The sequence below is a fragment of the Panthera pardus genome, unplaced genomic scaffold (assembly GCF_024362965.1).
Source record: "Panthera pardus isolate Hobbes unplaced genomic scaffold, ASM2436296v1 HiC_scaffold_24, whole genome shotgun sequence".
In the NCBI taxonomy this organism is placed as follows: domain Eukaryota; kingdom Metazoa; phylum Chordata; class Mammalia; order Carnivora; family Felidae; genus Panthera; species Panthera pardus.
The window spans coordinates 57,682,371-57,704,854 of NW_026526810.1; the positions used below are offsets into that span (position 1 = coordinate 57,682,371).

A 22,484-nucleotide genomic window follows, 5' to 3' on the forward strand; every position below is an offset into this window, starting at 1 on the left:
AAAAAAATGATTATCTGTGTACTAATACCCTTATTTATCTTTCTTAATTATTGGCTATTGACTATTGTTTCCTACTATGAGCATTAATGAAACCAGCTCGTGACCTCTTTATTCCTCTTTTTTTTTTTTTTAACCTCTCATCCAGCAATTGTTGATATTTCACCGTAGACCCAATGAATACCTATTTAACAATCAGTGAGTTTATTAAACTTCTGAGTTTTTGATACCTGTACCATATCTGCATTTTGAGGGACATGGACACTGTTTTCCTACAGCCATTAGCCTTAGTTCTGTACAAAAATATACACTCACCTCTAGTCCTTATGCCAGAACCTTTCAAATTAATTTTGATATATGAAGCTCACTCTTTAATAGATTCTCAAGAAAGGTTCAAGGAAATGATGCTTCCTTAGCACCTGCATGTTTATAATAGTTTGTAGTTCTTCTACATGAAGTTCAGTTTGTATCCTTACTCATACTTTCTTTTATTGAGTAGCTTAAAGATATTATATTGGTATGTTCTATTATATAGATTTATTGCTGAAAAGTCTGATAATCTGATTTTATTTCCCTTGTAAGTGACTTGGTCTTTTATCTGGATGTCATTTTATATGTGTATATATATCTGTATGTGTGTTTATATATATATATATATATATATATATATATGTGTGTGTGTGTGTGTGTGTGTGTGTATCCTCCTCCTCCTTTTTATTCTTTTAATAATAATAATAATAATTTAGCAGAATGTCTCAGTATTGGCCATTACAGACTGATTTCCAGTTATGTGATATGTCTTTTCAATGTTTATTTTCAAATCTTTTTATTACTTTAGAAAATTTCCTTCAATTATAATTTTAGTATTTATTCTATTCATTTGTTTTGCTTTTCTTCATCAAAGGCTACTTTTATATTTATATTGGATCTTTTATGTCTGTCTTCCATATCCATCACTTACTCTTAAATATTTCTTTTAAAATCTTTTAAATTTCTTTTATCTATAAAAATTTCTCTATTCTGAATTATTTTCTTAATGATATTCTGTTGTGTTTGTTTTTATGTTCCTTAACATTGGTGATAGTTACTTTTTCTTTCATTTTTAATTCTTTCTGAATTCTCTTACCCCTCTTTCAGATTTTCTTTTTTACTAATCTCTCTTCTGAGCTTTCAAATTCCAATTTATTTTGTTCTTTATAGGTTCTGTCATTTCTGAATTTATTTAAGCTCATTTTGAAACATTAGGACGTTAGGTTCTTTATATGTTTTGTGGGCCTTTTTTTTTTTTTTTTTTTTTTTTTTTTGGGTATGTTTCCATTGTCTGAGGGATTTATTTTACTCTTTATTTCTCCCTCCTTTTTATACTTATTTTGTGTGGCATTATGTAGTAATCTTTGGTTTCTGTCCATTCTAAAACAAAATGGCTTTTCCTATACTTTTAGAAGAGACGGATAGACTAGAATAGCTACCTATCTTGCTCTTTGATGAAGAAAATAAATCGCGTTAATGTTTCTTAGGTCTTCTTTCTATGGTACTCTTCCAAATTTTCTCTTCTCTTTTCTGTGTCCACAAAGTCTATCATGCTCACTTTGGTTTATAATCTCCCTAACATTAAACTTTGTGATGTAAGGGCTGTTTTGTTTGTCAGTTTTTACAGTTTATAAGTCCCAGATTCCCAAACTGTCTAGGACCATCAGATGATACTTTGGACCTCTTAATTTGGAACTTTCAAAATCCTATCCTGTTTTCTCCTGCTATTCTCAGAAAGGCACACTGTGCTTTCTAGTGAGTACCTGATGGTCCCTTTTCCTTTCCTGTAATTTCTCCTACATAGTTGTTGATACGAAATGGGTCTTATAGATTTTGCTGATTTAGCTTCTCCCAATTGTACTTTGGATTTATGTGTCTGTCTTATAACCTAGTGTTATTGTAGGTGTAGTCCATGGGGTCTTGTTTTTTCTACTCATTGCTATGGCTGCTTTAATGGGATGATTCAGGGAGTCACAGATCTTCTGGAATACTCCTTGAACTAAATATTGGCAAGCTGACTAGGTGTGTAGGAGAAAGGGCTGCAAAGGAGAGAGTAAGAGAAAAGAGAAGGACTTCCAAATAAAAATAGTGTGTGGGAAGGCATGAAGGTATAAAACACCATGATGCAATAGCAAAGCTGTATTCTATGTTCAGTATGCTTCTAGTAAGGGGTTTGTGTGAGGTAATGGAAGGTATGAAAACTCCAAGACAGATGGAGCTTGATCACAAGGAGCTATGTGTGCTAACCTGGGAAGTCAGAACGTTAATATTATAGAGAGCTCATATTGAAGGATGAAAAGCGAGGAAGTGGAATTAGATCAATAATTCAGAAAAGTTTCTCTGGAAACACTGTAGAGAATAGTCTTGTTGTCCAGAAGGTAGATAGGAAACTTCCTCCCTCACCATATTAGGTAACTATGTATGGTAAAGTGAGAAGTGATGATGAATTAACCCAAGGCAATGGCAGAGCAACAGAGATGCTGTTTGTGAGGTTAAATCTGTAGGGTATGGTTAATAATTGCATATGGAGGAATGGGGTACAGAATGAGAGACTAGCCTGAGATAAGTCAGGTTTCTGGACAACATCTTGGCTCCTAAGATAATACTCATTCCACTTCTCATGGCTCTTATTCTTGCTGAGTTGTTCTGATACTTTTCAATAATCTACCAAATAGTACAAAGAAGACACAGAATTATTTCTTCTTAATACACATCTGAACTATTTGTCAGAATTTGACTACAGCATTTATGTTTATATTAGTATACTAGTTTTCTTCTTTGAGAAGAGAGAAGAAAGTATAAAAAGGCAAGAAGTTTAGATGGGTATTCTAGACTACATTGTGACTTCACAGAAATTAAGGAATGAGAAGAAGGGCACAGAAAAACAAAAGGAGCTTTACTTCTATCGTTTCTACCCATTTGAAATAAAATACTCTATACCGGCTACTCAAAGAATGATCTGCAGAAGCAGTCGGGACATCACGTAGAAACTTATTAGAAATGCAGACTTTGAGGTTCCATCTGAAGCAGTGTATGCATTTTAACAAGATCCTGAGGTGATTTTTCTGAACATTAAAGTTTGAGAATCACTGCTTTAGACCATGTTAGGAAGTGAACTTTTTGTGATTCTATCTTAGCTCTCTCAGAAGAGGAAGATTCTCTATTATATTTATTACTGAATATTCCATGGGAACTTGAAAAAAATATAAAGAGAGAGTATAGTAATAGTAATTTAGGATCTGTGCTTTGTGTGGAATTAGCTTATTTGCGTTCAAATACGGCTTCACAACTAATTAGTGATGTGACTACAGTGAAGATATTTCATGTTTCTATAGATTGGTATCGTCATTTGTAAACATGAATTAAAAGTTCTCACCTCTTAAGATTTTGTAAGGGTCAAATGAGACAATATTTGTGAAACAGCACAGTTCCTAATACACAGGAAATATATCATAAATATTAGCTATCATTATTAAAAATAACTTACAATAGCTTTAAAAACATTTTGGATGTGTTTAATACCTTGTTAGATGTAACAATACAGTGTGCAGAGACCTCATTCTTTTCAAATTGGCAACATTCTTGGAGATTATGCTAGTGTACAAGCATCCAAAGATACTTCTCAGAGAGAGGTAAATCTTCAGTATGGTGCATGTGTGCATTTATTTTATGGTGATTCCTTGGAAAAAGTGAAATACCAACATTAGAACTTAAAACCTATTTTACTCAGGAATTTACTTGTATATTCTCATATGAACTGTCTAGGTGAACTATACAGCAAAATCCCCTTTCTTAAAAAAAAATTCTTGAACTTTAGAAATCTTGAGCCATTCTTCATGTTTTATATTTTTTTGGTGTCTTTATCCTAATGCAATCTTCGTGAAATTTCACCTTAGATACCGAATGACCCAGCCACTGTATATGTCTTGAGATAGTATGAACCAGTAATGCCAGGAAGCCACAGTAACAACCATACTAAACATTGCATCTAACTAAATAACCAAAAACAAAACAAATTCCTGGGTTTTTATAACCTTCAGGACTATCTGGCTTATTCTGTAATCACCCACACATTTTAAAAGCCATATTATTATTCCATGGCAATCATTTTAAACTAGAGAGGGCCATACTATGGAGGGTGGAATGAAGTCAGAGAAATAAACCCCAGATTGTCTTGATTTCTTATTACAGAGCTCAGCATTTTTATGTTCCCTCATCAACAAAAAGACTCCCCCCTACACACCCTTGGTGCTTTCTATTTATGTTCACCTGCTACTCAATTAACACCCCATCAAACCACACACTTGCAGGGGGTTCATTGTCAGACCACTGCACTGCAGTCTTTAACCCTCTATCTAACCTATATTACACATGGAGTTAAAAACAGTCCCCTGACTGTGCTTAGAAAACATGTCTTTTTATTTGGTGTTCATATAAGGTTTTCCTTGTGTGCATTACCCTGGGTGTTCATAAAGTTATAACTGTATCTACATGTGTCTGACATTTATTACCTTCCATAGGACCATAAAACACACTTTTCTCTTTTAACTGCATCTGCTGACATGTTACATAAAATAAACTTTAAATATTACCTATAAATTAATTAGCATTTTCCCTCTATTAGGAAAGGCAGATGTAGTCTTACCAACACTGCCTTAGTATAGTTAGAAGTTTTAATTGGATTCTATGTGAAAAACAATGATTATTACTCTAACCCAATTTTATTTTTCATTTAGTTGTATCTATGTGGTTTTATTAGCCAAATAATATATATTCATTTTTAGAAAATTAAGGAAGTATAGAAAAATTTCAAGATCAAAATTAATACCTCTCTCCCCAAATTATTTCACTGATTTCATAATCCCTATTATTTTGGAATTAAAAAAATATATAAATAACTATTAATTCTTTTGTATACATCCCTGATTATAAATATAATATTTATATATAATTATTTTGTATATATACTGAGCTTTATATAAATGTATTTTTCATGCAAAATTTGGCAGTGAGCTTATATTTTAGACGTCATTTTGTATCCAGTTCTCATTGCTTAATATTGTACAATTATCACATCCCATGTGGTTCAACATTCTTTTTAAACTTGTTTTTTAATACTGTCATTCATCTTATGAAGATGCTGTAATGTTTTTCACTATTAATGAGTATTCACTATTTAATGAGTTTAAAATTTTTGCTGATTGCTTCATCTAGAGAAATTCCTAGGGGTGAAAACACTGTATCAAAGACTCTTAAAACCTTTTGTCAGAATCTTTCCTGAAAGGCTTAAAATTTACATGTCCACATTGTATCCTTTTAATTGTAATCAACTTGGTTGTTGGTCACTGCCATTTGAGTAGTAATTTCTTTAATTAGTAGTTAGGGCTGAACATTTAAAAACATTGCTATATTATGTTATCATTATGGGTTTTGGAGAACATACTGATAAAATTCTTAAGCTCTAAAAATAGTTGAATTTCATTTCAAATCCAGACTTCATCACTTACTTGGGCAGAGCTAAAGTTCTTGCCTAAAACTCAGTTTACTCAAATGTAAATGGTGATAGCATTAGCCTCTACTTTATAGAGTTGACATGAGGATTAAGAGAAAAGCATTAATATTCAGAGCTTGGTGCCTGAGAAGGTAAGGGTTCAATATGTATTAAGTATTAATAGAGTTTTAGGTGAATTGGCTTTTCATTACCTGCATCCACTTTTTTTTCCTGCTATTTAATATAAATTAGTACTTCAAAATCAATAGAAAAAATAGTAAGTATATTCAGCCTTTTCTCCTCTTTCTTGACTGCTATGTAACTGATTTTGCCATGTTTTGACATAAAATGGATTATAATTTTTATTTACAAGTGTATCTGTAATACCCAGAACAATGTCTGGAAAATAGAGAAAACTTAATAAATATTTTCAAATGAATGTATGATTCTTTTTCAAAGTCTTCTTGGCAAATTTTGAATATTTCTAGACATGTAAATCCTAGAATAAATTTAATAAGTCCTCTAAAACATACTGTCAGGATTTTAACTTCAAAAGCATTCAATTAATTTGGGGGAGGAGTTGACATATTTATAAAATTACATCTTGTCATCTAGAAACATGGTGCATCTTTCCATCTATTTGCACCTTCTTTTAGGTTATTGCATCACAGTGTGTAGTTTTCTTTATGCAGGTCTTGATTATTTCAATTATGTGTCTGACACTTAATTGTGGCTCAGGTCATGATCTGACACTTTGTGGGATCAAGCCCTGGGTTGGGCTCAGTACTGACCACACAGAGCCTGCTTCAATTTACAGTTAATATATCATTAGTGTTTCCTACATGTCCACATTGACCCATTTTTACCCATCCTTTATGACTGTGAGAATTTGTGTGACTGGGCAACTAGGAGCTCATTTCTTTGGGATCCCACTTTCTCTTTCCTTCTTCATAATTTCCTCACTATTTGTCTAAAATTCTCCAAAATTTAAGCCTCATTTGGGGAGTATAGAGGAGTTGTCATACCTTCAAGTCCCATTCAGCATAGGCTTTAGAAGGAAATAGCTACAATGGAAAGAAATATTTTTCTTAATAGAATTGACTAATTCTCACATTGTAATTCCATTGCATCATTGTAATAATATGATCTTTTTATGTATGTACTGTCTCGTTCTGTAAGTCTCTTTCTATAGCCGTGTCTTTATAGCTAATCTTGGACTTCATCCAAGAATTTGGATGGAGAGGAGAAGAGAAGCAAAAAGAATTAGGGGCAAGGAAAACTTCATTTGATGCTTGACAACTTTTAGTCTTGATTACTGAAAAGGCATACTTCCCACAATGTTGTGTGTTTGTGATATATTTTCTTAAATCTCAATCTCTTTTCCTTTTTATACACTTCAGCACTCTGTTGTTTGAGTGTTCTTAGTAAAGTGTACATTTTATTAATGTAAAATTAACTCTGGTATATTTCTAAGTTTTCACCTTATATTTATTTTTTTGATGCTGTCTGTTTTAATATGGGTATTTAATAATCCTATTTATCTTGGATAATTATATGTTTGTACTTATCTTTGACAATTTATATTGCATTTTCTATTTGTTCTGCTCTTTTATTCCTTGTTTTGCTTTCCTGTCTTCTTTTGGGTTGATTGAACTTGTTATTTTATTTCTTTCTTCCTATTGATTGACAGTCATACATTTTTCTACTCTTACAATGGTTATTCTTACATCTTAAAACATACATTAAAATTTATGTTTTTTTTATTAAAGTCAAAATTGAACTAGTATATACAGCTTTCCACAAACCAAGAGAGAAACCTCATATACTTTTGTGTCTCTCCTTTTCTCTTCCCTAGCTCCTCTATAACTTCTCTTATTAAGATCACCTGGGATTAGACTGTTATTACATTTTGACTTTATGAATGAACATTTATTGAGTCTTAACTATGATATTCCCCACTGTTCCCTGTATCTCACATCTTCCCTTTTTGAATTTTTGCATGCTGTAAAATTACTTTTACTTAGACTTCATTTTTGAATGATGGTTTGTCACATATAAATTAGAGGTTAAATCATTTCCCTTTATGATTTTGAAGTCATCGCTCCATTGTATTTAATATCCAATATTATAAATAAGTTGTCTGACTGATAGGATTTTTTTCTTTGTAGATGTAAGAGATCAGTACTACTGTGGTTAGTGGACTGCATGCTCTTAATAAGAATTCATACTAGAATCATTGCCATATGCAAAGTTGATATAGCTTTAGGACATAGATACTGAGTTGTAGCAGCACAGCTCAGAAAAGATAAGAGCAACCAGCATTTGCTTAGAGCAGGTGCTCTGATTTCTGTCAGTGCTGCTGGGATGCCCTAGCCAGCAGGCCTTAGACAAAGTGGCCTATAAGAAGTGATACATCATCGAGTGTGAAAGTCTGGGGAATCAACCAAAAATCTGGTAGCTGTCATCCTTTCCTTGTGGGTGAGACATAGTGATATGTAGCTTCATATCACTCAATATTGAGTTCAGCAACATACATATAACCCAAAAAGATTCATACTAGTAAATCTATTATTTATTCTGCTCATTCATGCCTTTGGATGACTATCCTTTTTGGTGTCTTAGTCTGAGCATAATCATAAAATTAAATCTGTACTGTAGTAGCTAGACTGTTTCCCTTTCGGGAAACTTTTAGAATTTTCTACGTTATTCTAAGATTTTAGAACAGAAATGTCCAATTGTGCGTATTTTTTGCATTCATTCCATTCGCAATTGGTGGGTCTTTTCACTCTGAAAAAATTCATCTTTATTTGGGGAAATGTCATTTATAATTTGTTTATTTTTTCCATTTTCTTTAATGACTTCTGCTAGAAGATTTTGAAGGGTCTATATTCTCCTAGTCACTTGACTTTTTGGTCACACTTTTTATCAGAGGCTGGTACTGAGGATGTCCTACCCAGATTCCGAGTTCAGTTTGACTGGTTTCGTGAGCACATACCTCAGCGGCTACCTGAAGTGATGCCGATGATTCATACCTATAACCTTTGGAGAAATTTCCTTGGGCACTTGTAGCTGCTTTGCTTGTGGAACAGTCAGTAGCCAATGGCTACTAATGTGGTGATATAAAAGCCCAAGTCAAGGTGAGACAGACTTTGGGTGCAATTTGTTCCAGGGTTTTCCATGAAACAGAGTGAAGGTAGACATCTTTTAAGGTAACATTCTTATTTGACTTCTTCCTTTTATCTTTTCTGCTTCCCTCCTCCCTTAAAAGTTTTTTTTTGTTTTGTTTTTGGTTTTTTTTGTTTTGTTTTGGTTTTGGTTTTGGTTTTTTGGTGAGCACTCCCTTACTAAATTTCCTGCATGAAAATCCTTTTCTTCAGCTTCTACAGAATCACATGGTCTCTTTATCTTTTTGCATTCTGTTCCTGTAGAATTGAAAAATTTGGACTCCCAAATCATTCAGTTTTATCTTTGACTGTGTCTGTTTTGTAATTTTGCCCATCTGTGGAATTTTTAATTTTCTCATTAAAATGTTAGTTAACAAAAATTTCTCTGAAATATTTATGGGTTGAATGGTATATGTAGGACTTCTTTAAAATAACCCAGGTGGAGTGATAAGTAGGAATGTAGATGAAATAGGAGCAGCCATGGGCTGTTAATTGTTGAAGGTGGGTAAGAGGAACATGGCAATTAATTATACATGATTTCATAATAAAACTTGTTTTAAAGATTAGTTCATTTTTATTTTTCATGGATACAATAGTGAATTTCTTAGAGACTATTAAAGACAATTATGCCTAATTTACATTGTTTGCTCTAAAAACTTTGAGTGTGTGTGCTTTGATGTTACCTCTCCTGGGTGTATGTGTGTGAATGTGTGTATGTGTGACATTTTCTATTCATGGTGTTGTGTTTCTCAAATGGTTAGAAATATCTTTCTTTTTCCTAGTCACCTTTGAGTGTGAGCACCCTTAATGATTGGCCGATTATGCTTATAGCAGCCTGTATCAAATGACGGAGAGTGGCATGGATTATATTACCGAATGCAGTGGTCCAACAAGAGTTTTTTTGGTAGTACAAAGGTGTTCCCCATCTCTTCTGGAAGTGTTTTCCTCCCTGGATCATTGCTCTGCCTCTCCAGCTCTGGTGCCTCCATTTTCTGCTGTGTTTTTCTTATAAGAGTATAAATACAGAGAGTGTTGTTGGAGGATGGTTTAAGTGAAGATGGGCCTCAATTTATGTAACTCCTCCATATGCAACTTTCTATGATGAAAGTTTGAGGGTTCCTTGTATCCACTAATTGTTGCTTTTGAAACCTCTTCTTCCCTAGCAACCTTTACTCCATAATAACTTATTACTGTATATTATTTTTAGAGCCATAATTTTCTTCAGCTTTAATTTTTTATAAATCCAATAACATCTCCTTTCTAGCTTACATCTTTTCCTGCATTGTTATAAATCACTTATCTGAAAACAATCTGTGTGTGTGTGTGTTATTTCACAGCATTTGTGACAAGAGGGAAGGGAGTCATATGATCAGAGTTTACCGTCTTAATCCAATCTCACATTCATAACCATTGTGGTTTATAATTCTATTGTGGCAGTTCATTTCCTTGTCGTCTAATTTATCATCTTTGCATCTCATCCTTTTGTTCGTCTCAGCTCGTTATTTCCTCATGGCTTTCTGTTCCTATATCATGTGCTTGTACATGCTATTGTAGATGCTACATGCTTTTTTCCCCCATGTTTGTCCTGGTTCTTATACCAGATTATTTTCACAAGAGGGCTTAACTCTGGTCTTCAGCATGCATTTCCTTTCCCCTGTTTGTATTTTTCACAGGCTCCATGTTTTTGGTTTTCTTTTTCTTTCTTCTTATTCATGGGAAAGGAAAAAGTCTTCTATTGTCATTATTTGTCAACACCCAAGGTATAGGGCTGTTCTTTGGCTCTACTCACTGTCCACGTGGATGCTGGTAGAATCTCCTTTGGAGGTAGGGCAGGAAAGCAGATTGATTCAGGAGCTCAGAGCACAGTTCCCAGTTTCCAGTGTCTGGTCTGTTTCTCTGGTGTTGCTCCTTGGACCAGTACAGAAGGATGCTCTCTAATAGATGCCCATTCGACCTCTCTAATACTCATCTGTACCAGGTCCTCTCTGCTCCTGTTTTTTAGCTCTAAAGTTCTTTTGGTCAGGGCTAACCATCCTGGAAACTTGCTGTCAAAATTGATGCTTGTCCACTTCTGTGAGTTTCTAGGTCTAAAGGACTACAAAAAGATTAATTCGTTCCATTACTCAACAATTACAAACTGCTTTCTTTATCCTTCACTGGAGGACTCGGATTGGATGTGGGGAGTTGAACATCTACTTTGTCTTCACAAAAGCAGCATAGATCTAGTAAAGGAAGTGGCCCAGTGATTCTGGAAGTTACAGATTATCTGAGCCCAAAAGTAGTGATGAAGGAAACTTTCCTACATTCCCTTTTTTCACATCAAGTGGGCTTTCCTTATTTTGTCAGTCCTATCTGTAGGGTAAATTTTCTCTGTATGTTAACAATAATTTCTCTCCAAGGGTTTGACTGGGCACTGGTATGAAGTTTATTGTTTGGTTTTCATAGACATTCTGGTGGAAAGTTGTTTGAAAGTCTGCTTCAAGGACTACTAGCCACTGTACAAATGCAATTTCACTTTCTATTTCTGTTAAGCATTATTTTTTTACAACAAAATCTGTATCTTAAATATAGTTTTGCCAATAGCTGACCATTCTACTTTTAAATACATTTGACTCACTAATGTTATAGATGACAGAAAAAATAGTTTGAAAAAATTTCCATTACTAGTCAAGATTTTGATAGATACCAGTAACTCAACATGTCATATTGAGTAGAATATTATTCTCTCAGGTTTCATCATTGTTGATTTTGCTTTTTTGTTTTAAGTTTATTTATTTATTTTGAGGAAGGGGGGGCAGAGAGGGAGAGAGAGAGTCCCACGCAGGATCTGTGCTGTCAGCACAGAACCCAACGTGGGGCTTGATCCCACAAAGTGTGAGATCATGATCATGGGTCGGACGTTTAACCGACTGAGACACCCACGCACCTCTGTCCTTGATTAAAAAAACAAAACAAAACAAACAAATAAAAAAAGACTCATTTGACGAAGTAGGTACTAGTGAAAACTTCGCATATTGCCTCAGTTAAAGTGACAATTTTGCCTTTGGTTTTAACTAGATTAAAAATGCTAATTTTGTGGGGGAGGAAAACCAGGTCTCTCTATATTTATATACTGTACTTATGTTATTACTGCTACAGTGGATTTTCTTTATGAATCCTTTGAGGATGCATGATCAATGCCCATAATTCTGAAAAAAGTATATGAAGTAACAAAGAGTAATAAATAATAGCATTTTAAATGAGGGTCAAATCATCAATCTGTCCTTGCTCCATTCTTAAAGTAGAACTTCATTTTTCTTAAACAACTAAGTATACTTCAGAAGTGAATTTTCTAAAGAGGACTTCTTCTTTTGAATCATTTCAAACTTTTTCTCAATATTTTTAATGGTCTGAGTGAAGTTTCTATTTTATGATTAATATCTTTTATGTTTGATACAGCCTGGACATGATTTTCATATTAGATTCACTGAAAAATTGTCACAACAGTTTTTCAAATGACTCAAAAATATGCTTTTAAAAAAAGTACATCTAACATAAGTAGATTTTGGAGATGTTGTGGTTTTGATCTGTTCATTATAATTTTGCCACAGTACTGGAAGAGTTACGACTGGGTGTATCTGATACAGCCAGTATTCCTTACTGGCCACTGTGTGGTAAGTATGTCTGACTGTGATCTTAAACTTAGTATTAATTGCCAGGGTTGGTTTGGCTGCTCTGTTTCTTATGCATCTCTGAGCACTGTGCTAAAGTGATGATTAAGATTGTTTATTATTGTCCTTAGTGACCTCCAGGTCCTGGCTAATTAAAGCCTGAGTTTCTATAAACATGCTTACTTTCAGGGAACTTCTAGACTATACTCTTCTCAGGAATGTAAAGCCATAGCTCCTTATTTTTCTTAAATGCTTCCTGGCATAACCAATGAGTCCCTGACAAGAATATACACAGGCCTTCATGAAAAGATGTTACTTATTGGCATTAAGCTGGACTATAGATTTCTAGACCACTAAAGTTATATTTCCCCTTTAGGGCCCTGTAATTGAAATATTAAAAAAAAACTTGTGTATACATTTTTGGTGGAATAAATCTAGATGTTGTAATCTTGTAGAGTTCTGGACTAAGAGTCAGGTGGTATTCCTCTTTAATATGGTATTTATTTTAAAATTAATATATTTCTCTAATTTTGAAAATATTACATGTTTATTGTAAGAAATGTAAAAAAAGATGAATAAAAAGAATATAGGCAATAAACATACTCAGCAACACCATTACAATGGAGAAAATACCTTTCAAGTCATTTTAAAACTAGTTGTTAATTACACACTTAATTCCTGAACACTTCGTCTCTGTGTATAAAACAAATTGCTAAAGGTAAGGTTAAAATAAAGTCCACCTGAATTACCATATTAAATTCCAACCCTTACCCAGTTATCATTTTTCCATGTCTCTCTCTCTGTCTCTCTCTCTCTGTCTCTCTCTCTGTCTCTCTCTCTCTCTCTCTTTCTCTTTCTCTTTCTCACACACACACACAAATTATTGGTTTTGAATGGATCAAATTTATTGATTGAATTGGAGAAAAAAACTGACAGGTTTGCTATATGAGATCATCACGTCAGTTGAAGTGGTATTTCTCCTTAGTCTTCTTTTATGCCCTTCAGTAAAAATATATAGTTTTATGTATAAAAGTTTTAATACTATTCCCAGGTACATTATGATTTTTGTTACTCTTATGAATGAGATTTGTATCATATGTTCAAATTGGTTATTGCTGGTTGGGATGAAAGATATGGAAACTTAGTTAAGGCTGCTTTAACAAAAATATCATAGACAAGGGGGGCTTCAACAGCAAACATTTATTTCTCACAATTCTGGAGGCTGGGAAGTCTAATATCAAGACATAGGCAGATTTGCTATCTGCTAAGGACCTGCCCGTTTCCTGATTTATAGATGACAGCCATCTTCGTACTGTGTTCTCACATGGCAGAAAAGGCAAGAGAGCTCTCTGGGGTCTCTTTCATAAGGGCACTAATCCCAGCATGAGGTCTCTACCTTCATGAACTGATCACCTCCCAAAGGCCCCAACTCCAAATACTTCCTTGGGGTTAGGATTTCAGCATACAAATCTTGGTAAGATACAAACATTCAGTCCATAACAAAAGCCCCTCATTATAAAAATGACATAAGATTAGAAATATGCATTTTTTTCTCTAGAAATAGAAATCAACTTCCAGCTCAATTTCTAGCTCACTTTCAAAGGGCCAAGTAATGTTTCAAAAGTATCCATTTGTCCTTAAGTTTTAGACTGCAATAGAAGATATAAATTCTTATTTTTATTTTTTAAATCTTTTTTTTTAATGATTGTTTATTTTTGAGAGAGAGAGAAAGAGAGAGAGACAGTGTTAGCTGGGGAAGGGGCAGAGAGAGGGAGACACAGAATTTGAAGCAGACTCCAGGCTCTGAGGTGTCAGCACAGAGCCCGACGTGGGGCATGAACCCACGATCTGTGAGATCATGACCTGACCCAAAGCCTGACACTTAACCGACTGAGCCACCCAGGTATCCCTAAATTCTTTTATTTTTAATAAACGTTTTAGTAATTCTTGTTTTTCACATAAGACTGTTTATGTAGCTTAGTTGTCTAAAAACTACAGTTGTAGATAAATATATTACTGCAAAAATTAACAGTGGTACAAAAGGGGTACTAACTAATGTACATGATTCCACAGTAAGTTAACTGAGTTTTCTTAAAGATAAATTATTTTTAAAAAAGATTACAGTTTCACTATGTTATTATAGTCTTGGGAGCTATGTCATTTTTTTGTTCCTGTTGTCATGGAATTTAATAATGTGGTTTCTGAAATCCCTTACTTATAACCACCACCATCATAACAAAACAGTTTGTTTTGTTCCGATTTGTTTGGTTACCTGTTTTTTTCCACACTAGACTATAGACAAGCCATTTGTTTTTATATGTTAATCTTGTATCCAGTCACCTTGCTAAATACTAATGTTAGTAGCTCATACTTGATTTGTCATTTGTTTTCTAGGTTAGGTAATTGCACACTCTACACATAACAGACACCTATCTCTTCCTTTCCAATATCTTAATCTTCTTTTTCTTATGTTACTTGGAGACCAGATCATCTAGTTTTATTTATATAAGTTATAATGCAGTAAGAGTATCCTTAATGACAGCATCCTTATTTCATTCCTGACTTTAATTGGAAGACTTGTGATATTTCACCATTAAGCATAATGACTGCTATGGGTTTTGGTTCATACCTTTTATTTTTATTTATTTTATTTTTCATTTAAATTCTTTAAAAAAAAATGTTTTTTAATGTTTGTTTTTGGGAAAGAGAGAGAACGAGTGGGAGAGGGGCAGAGAGAGAGAGGGAGACAGAATCCAAAGCAGGCTCCAGGCTCTAAGCTGTCAGCACAGAGCCCGATGCGGGGCTCAAACTCACAGCTGTGAGATAATGACCTGAGTTGAAGTTAGTTGCTTAACTGACTGAGTCACGCAGGCGCCCCTGGTTCATACCTTTTATTAAGTCAAGGGCATTCCTCTTGGTTTCCAGTTTAAGTGCCATCTTTACATTTATAAATGAATGTTAACATTAATCGCATTCTTTTCAGGTTAAACTAGGATGTTATATAATTTTATTTCATAATGAATTAACATTTAATTTACATTTTTAGATTCTCCTTTGTTACATTCTATAAATAAATGCTTTTTAGTTACAATGTAGTCATTGAGCAAACTACATGATTCATCTTGCCTGTTGTCTAGAATATGGTCAATTTCTACATTTGTTTCTAATGTTATTTATTTAATTTTATTTTTAATTTTTTAATGTTTATTGCTTTTTGACGGAGAGAGACAGTGTGAGTGGGGGGTGGGGCAGAGAGAGACGGAGACACAGAATCCAAAGCAAGCTCCAGACTGAGCTGTCAGCACAGAGCCTGGCACAGGGCTTGAACCCATGAACCGCGACCTGAGCTGAAGTCGTATGCTTAACTGACTGAGCCACCCAGGTTCTCCTCAAATGTTTTTCAAAGAATGTATGTTGAATATTTTATATGTTGAATATTTTTCAAATCTCTCTATAGTTTCTTTCTCCTCATGCTGGTTCCTAAGAATTTTCTGAAGTCTCCCACCAATATTGTATATCTATTAATGTATTTCTCCTTGTTGTTGTACTATCCTATGCAAATATGCTTTGCATATTTGAAGGTATATTTTAAGTACAAAAGGTTTATAGATACTATATCTTCTCAATTTATTATTTATTTTATAAATATAAACTGCTAGTCTCTTTTAATGAATTTGCTTTAATTTTATGTTGAATGAGATTAATATTGCTACATTAACTTTTTAAATTATAAAAGTGTATACTTTTCTTTTTATGTATTTACAATTTCCCTGAGTCATGTTGTTTTAGGTGTGTGTCCTATAATCACCATATAATGGCAGTTTGCTTTTTTTTATAGCTGTATTAGTCTCTTTTTAAAAAAAGTGAGGTTGAATAATTATTTATGCTAATTACTGATATGCTTGGGCTTTTTAAAAATCTTTTCTTTTTTTGATATATTTTACTTTATAGACTTCCTTTTTTGTTCTTTCATTTTTCTGTCTTTTTTTTTCTCTCTGGGTTTGAAAATTGTTCATTATATTTCTTTCTATATTAGCCACCCTTAAATGCTTTTACTTATTTGTAAATAATTTCTAAGTTACAGAAAGGTTGTAATAATTATACAAAGAACTCCCATAAGCCCTTCACCCAGATTCTGGCTGTTTAAAAAAAAAATGAGGGGAGAATGCCTGGGTGGCTCAGTCAGTTAAGCGTCCAACTCTTGGCTTCGGCTCAGATCCTAATCTGTTGGTTTGTGAGTTTGAGCCCCATATCAGGCTCTGCACTGACAGTGTGGAGCCTGCTTGGGATTCCCTCTCTCTCTCCCTCTCTCTCTGCTGTGCTCTATTTTCAAAAGAAATAAATAAACTTAAAAAAATAAGAATAAATTTTTACTACATTAGTCACACATACATATATACTTTTGGCTGAAATTCCTGAGAGTAAGTGGTCCATTGCCTCTTAATATTTCAGTGTGCACTTCTTTAAACAAGGATACTCTCCTAGATAACACATTATAATCATCCTATAAGGAAATTAACATTGATATAATATCACCAGTAAAATATATTGGCTGTTCTAATAATGCCCTCTATTTTTTCCCAGTCCGATATCCAGTCAGGTGCCATAAATTGTATTTAAGAATCATCATCATGGGTCTACAGTCTTTTTCAATATGGAACACTCTATTAATCTTTTCTTGAATTTCATCAACTTGATATATATATATGTGTGTATATATATATATATATATATGTATACACACACATATATATATTTAATATAGACCCATTTGTTTTTTACAATGTTCCTTATCACACACACACATATATATATACACACACATATATATATATATTTAATATAGACCCATTTGTTTTGTATAATGTTCCTCATTTTGGATTTGTCTTGTTTTTTCAGGATTAGAATTAGGGTATGCCATTGTTTAGAAGGATACTTTGTAAATATCCTGGTTTTCATCAAAATTTTGCCTACCATCTTTAGTATCCGTTGCTGATATTTGCCTGAAATAATTATTATGATGATTATCAAAGGGGTTTATCAATTCCATTTTTCCCCCCAGATTTATTACTTGGCATTCTTTTGTAAAATAAAGTAGTCTCCCCCAGATATTGCTCTTTTTTTAATATTAGTGTAGAGTCATGGAGTCCCCTTTTATTCAATGGGTTATAATCCATTAGTATCTTTTTCTTTATGTTCATACTTAGATTTTCTGAGATTTGGCCCTTCCAGATTGCTTTTGTGTTCTTTTATCTGTCCACTTCATTCTTTGAGGAGTTATTTTCTGACAGAGTCATTTGTCCAAGGGTTTCTAATTCTTTTTAATGAAGAGCAGTATGGAAATGAAGATTTGGAGGCTCAGTGACTCATTGTTACTGAGGAGTCATTGCTTCTAGGACAGAGCTAGGAAACATGCGTGTCCACATATATCTCTATACTTATTTCTATATTTTTCTATGTAAAAAACTTTGTGTTCACACTAACACTCTTAATACCAAGCTAACATCACAGGGTTTATTCTAGCCCTCCCCCCTTTTATATTTATAATTTCTTTCTTTGACAAAGAGGAAGGTTGTTCCCATTACCTTCATTATATTCATTTAGTCAATCAAGCTGTCTATATTCAACCCAAATTCTAACATTCAGCTGCTTCCTTGGCCCCAGCCATGCTGAATGTATCAATAGAGCTGGCTCATTCCTCTGTCTCTGCAAAGGAAGAGAAAAGAGACTTTCAGATTTTTAATAAACATAGTTGAACTTATATTTTTCTATCATATTCTGGTCATTATGTATATTCTCTTTATATAAATCAAGAACAGTAGCATATTTATGTTTTCATCTGTATCCCCAACTTCCCATGTTGGTATCATCTGAAATTTTACTGTCAGATTATTATTAATAAACTTAAAAAAACCCACTTATGTAGACCTAATAATGAATTTTCTAAAAAAAAGTTTGATCATTATTGCTGTTTACTCCTGAATTCACTCTTCTTCTGTTTGAATTGCATATTTTAATATTTCAGAATATTTGTCAGCCAATAACTGGTAAATGTCTATTTTATTTTCATATTCCACTATAATTTTTCTGACCATATATTCAGAATTATTGTTATGACTGGTTCCAAATGTAAGATTGACTTATGATAGTTATTAATGAGAAGTCAATAGTAACAAGCAACCAGAGAATTTAACAAAATACAAGATTTTACTTAGCATTATCAAAAAAAGTGTAAAGTATTTTATATTTAAACAAAGAATTCCTGGAATTTCTTTGGGGAATAATTAAAACTGTATTAAAGGATGCTTAAAGCTCAGAAAATGCAAAGTTATATCCTCTTCTTGTATTGGACAACTTGACATGTAAAGATATTAATATTTACACTAATAATTAATAAATTCATTGGAAGCCCTATTAAAGCCCTAGCTGAAATTTTTTAGTAATACCTTCTGTGAGTATAATTCTTATTTACAACAAGAAAATAAATTAAACCAAGGACTGAAATAAAGACTCAGAGAGGTCTTAGCTGTCAGCCATTGTTTTTTTTTAATATACATTTTTTCCCACATTTTCATTACGCTAACTATATAAAAGTGAATTATGAATATCTTAATTTATTTCTACTTTTTAGAATTATTTATATGATATGGGAATCATTTACTCTTTAAAATTCTGGAAAGCCTAATCTCTAAATATATCAATGCATGAAGACATATTTGAGTATAATGCCTTGATAACTTAGAAAAATTTCTTATAAAAGCATTATCTACTTATTTTATGCATCAATTTTATAGTTTATGTTTTTCCAGAAAACTGACCTTCTCAGTGAATTTTTTCAAAAAGAGAGTCATTATTTTGCATATAGTGTTATTCTATGATTTAAACTCATTCTTGATTTTGCTCCGTATTTTTTAAATTTATGATCTTTTTTCATTTTACAATTTTGAAAGAATCATTTCTTATGTTTATTTTACATATTATTTTTAATTGTCATTTGCTATTTAGTAGCTATTCATCTAATCTTTAACTTTTCAGTCACTTTTTTTTCTTTTTTTACTAAAAACACAAAATGTATGTGGTGAGTATATCTTTGTCTAAATTAGTCAATTTATACATACTCCTTTAAAATTTTTATTAACTTATGTCTAGCCCATCATTTAAACTTTGATTTATTTTTCAACTCACAACTCCATAATTTGTTTTCTTTTTATTTTAATATTCAGTTATATATATATATAACTAAAATATATATATATTTTATTTGAGAGAGAGGGAGAGAGAGGGAGAGAATCTCAAGCAGGCTCCATGCTGAGCTGGGCTTGATCTCATGACCCTGGGAGCATAATCTGAGCCAAAATCAAGAGTTGGATGCTCACTTGACTGAGCCACCCAGTAGTGTCAATATTCAGATATTTTAATTTGTTTTATTTTGTTGGTCCATTGAAATATGGAAGGAAGATATATTTACTAGTATTCTTTAATATATTAAATACATTTTTCTAATTATTAAATTAAAAATGAAGGAATTTCTAGTGATTTCAAGAAAATGAAAAATTCAGGTACTTGTACTTTAGTTGCTTCCTCCCACATACCTACCATGTTGAAATTTCCAGCTCATTGTAGCATAATTCTGAATTTCAAAATTCAGGTTATTGTTCATTTTTAGAACATATATTTTCTTTTTCAATATTTAATATTATGACATTTGCATGAAATTTGATGGACATATGTATAAGAAATAGTCAAGCAATGCTGTGATATAATATTTTTGAGTATTACCACTGTCCCTTTATAATATAACAGCTCATATTTTTAAGTGTGTTAGATCCACTTCTCCATCAGCTGGAAGATGGCTTTGGATAATTTTTAAGGACTATAATGTGGGTGGCAGGTTTCTGAGCTCTGTGTTTTTGGCAACATATTTATTTTATTCTTATAATATGCCTGGCAATATATTTCTGTTAGTTCTTGGCTTAGTGTCATTTTATTTTTTAAAACTCTGTAGCTATTGCTTCATTTTGTCCTGGAAAGTTCATGTTACAGAGAGAAAAAAAAAAACCTGAGGACAACTTGATTATTCTTTTTTTCCTTTTAGAGATTAATGTGTTTTGTTTATTTTTTGCTGGAATGGATGGATGAAATTCCTCCCTATTGTGTGATTCCAAGAAAATATAAAAAAATATATGTATCTTTTCAGTCTGTATTGCCTAGGATATGTTTATATGTGGGAAGGAAGCATTATTCCCTGGCCTCATGGTTCCATGTGGGTCTTTGGTCCCCTCAAGTCAGCATTCTTCCCATTTTGTACATTCCCTCCAAGGAGTTACTTGTTTGATTTGTGAGTTTGGCAAATGATGGTGAGATCCTTCTGAACATTTCTCTCTCTCTCTTTTTAGTACATCCTGCCTACAGAGAGGATATATGTCCGGTGTTCTCTCACCCCTGTGGTAAGTGTAAACCCCTGTGTTGGAGTCCTGCAGTCATACTGCTGTGCTAGTGACTATATGGGTGTATCTGTCTGATTCATGATTAATCCATTGGGAATGCTGCTGCAGCCTCAGATTTAAGTCAGGTTCTCCATTCAGACTTATTAACCAACTGATATTTTTATCTCTCCTTACCCGGTTCTTCCTTCTTTGTGATTGTTTGTGGTCCCTTCCATCCAAAGCTTAAATATTTGGTATTGGTATTTATATATTTGGTATCCTTCAGTCCCCAGGTGTATCTTTCTTCAGCCCAGAAAATTTATCTTCTTCCTTCTTCTCCTTACTTTTTTTCTCCTCTATTTTCTGTTTCTCTTAAATTTAGAAATTTCATTTAAAATCCCAATGATTGCTTTGGTGTGTGTGTGTGTGTGTGTGTGTGTGTGTGTGTGTGTATTTTATCTGCCTTTTATTTTCCTTACCTAGCAGAAGGTAACTATAACAACACACCCTCCCTCCCCAAAATGGGGGCAATACTCAAATTCAGTTCTAGGATGTTTCCCTTTGGGTTATCGGAATTTCTGATCCGACAAAGTAAAACTATAGCTAACTATTAACTTTCTCCTTACTTCTCCTTCTGGACCTCAAAGGCACAGTTAAACATAGAATCACACTTTTCAGACAAAATTTACCCAATATCCCGATATTATCAAACATAGAGGCACCCGAAACAAATAGGAAAAACAAAACAAGAAACATCTCTTGGCATATGAAAATATGCAGATGTTTTGAAAGGTAGATCAATATGAAGGGGAAAAATATGTCATCATTTAAATAAAACAATTGCAAAATGTTATGGAGGCTATGTTTTATTCGTTTTTTTAAATGTTTGAGAGAAATGTCTCTCTCTCAAAACTGTAGCTCATGCTCCGTTTTGTCCTGGAAAGTTTGTGTTAGAGAAATAACTGAAGACAATATGATTTTTTTTTCCTTTTAGAGATAATGTAGTTTTTTGTTTGTTTTATTCTGGAATGAACGTATGAATTTCCCCCCTATTATGTAGTTCCAAGGAAACATAACAAAATACAGATCTTTTCAATCTGTGTTGCCTAGGATATGTATATATCGGGGGACGAAGTGCTATTCCCTGGCCTCATGGTTCCATGAGGGTCTTTGGTCCCCTTGAACAAGCATTCTTGCCTCACATATATGAGCGGGAGGAAGGGAAGAGAGAGAGGAAGAGAGAATCCCAAGCAGCAGATCTCATGAATTCTGAGATCATGACCTAAGCAGAAATCAAGAGTGGGATGCTTTATCGACTGAGCCTGCAGGTGCCCTGGGGGGCTATGTTTTAAACTCACCGTAGCTGTCTTCGGCAGGATTTAGCTGTGGCAGTGCTTTCATTCTGGGATGGGTACCGTAGGAGAAAAAGACTTGTCGTGTGATCCCTGCTCACAGTGGCCTCTAGTTATCCTCACCCAAACAAATTAGAAGGTGTTTATGGATTTATGCTGGGATTCCGTGTACTCACTTTTTAGATGCTCCAGAGTGATAATGGGTTGAGCCGGTCCTTCATTCTAGTAATGTCTGCAGTAGCAGACCACTAAGGAATTCTAATGCATGATGTTCCCATGGACAGTATCCAATGCTGATATAGGCTCTCTCTTTTTATACATGGATAGCCATTTCAATGATAGTTTTGAAAAGAAGGCAGTTAATCATTTTTAAG

The 22,484-nt window shown here is 33.4% G+C and overlaps 1 long non-coding RNA gene across 1 annotated transcript in view; it reads left to right on the forward strand.

Annotated features, from left to right (window-relative positions):
• Positions 1-22,484, forward strand: part of LOC109263187 (uncharacterized) — a 342,726-nt gene that overhangs the window by 155,493 nt on the left and 164,749 nt on the right. The window contains exon 2 of the long non-coding RNA XR_002078100.2: positions 20,729-20,779. This is a non-coding gene — a long non-coding RNA (uncharacterized LOC109263187). The remainder of the gene's footprint in view (positions 1-20,728; positions 20,780-22,484) is intronic.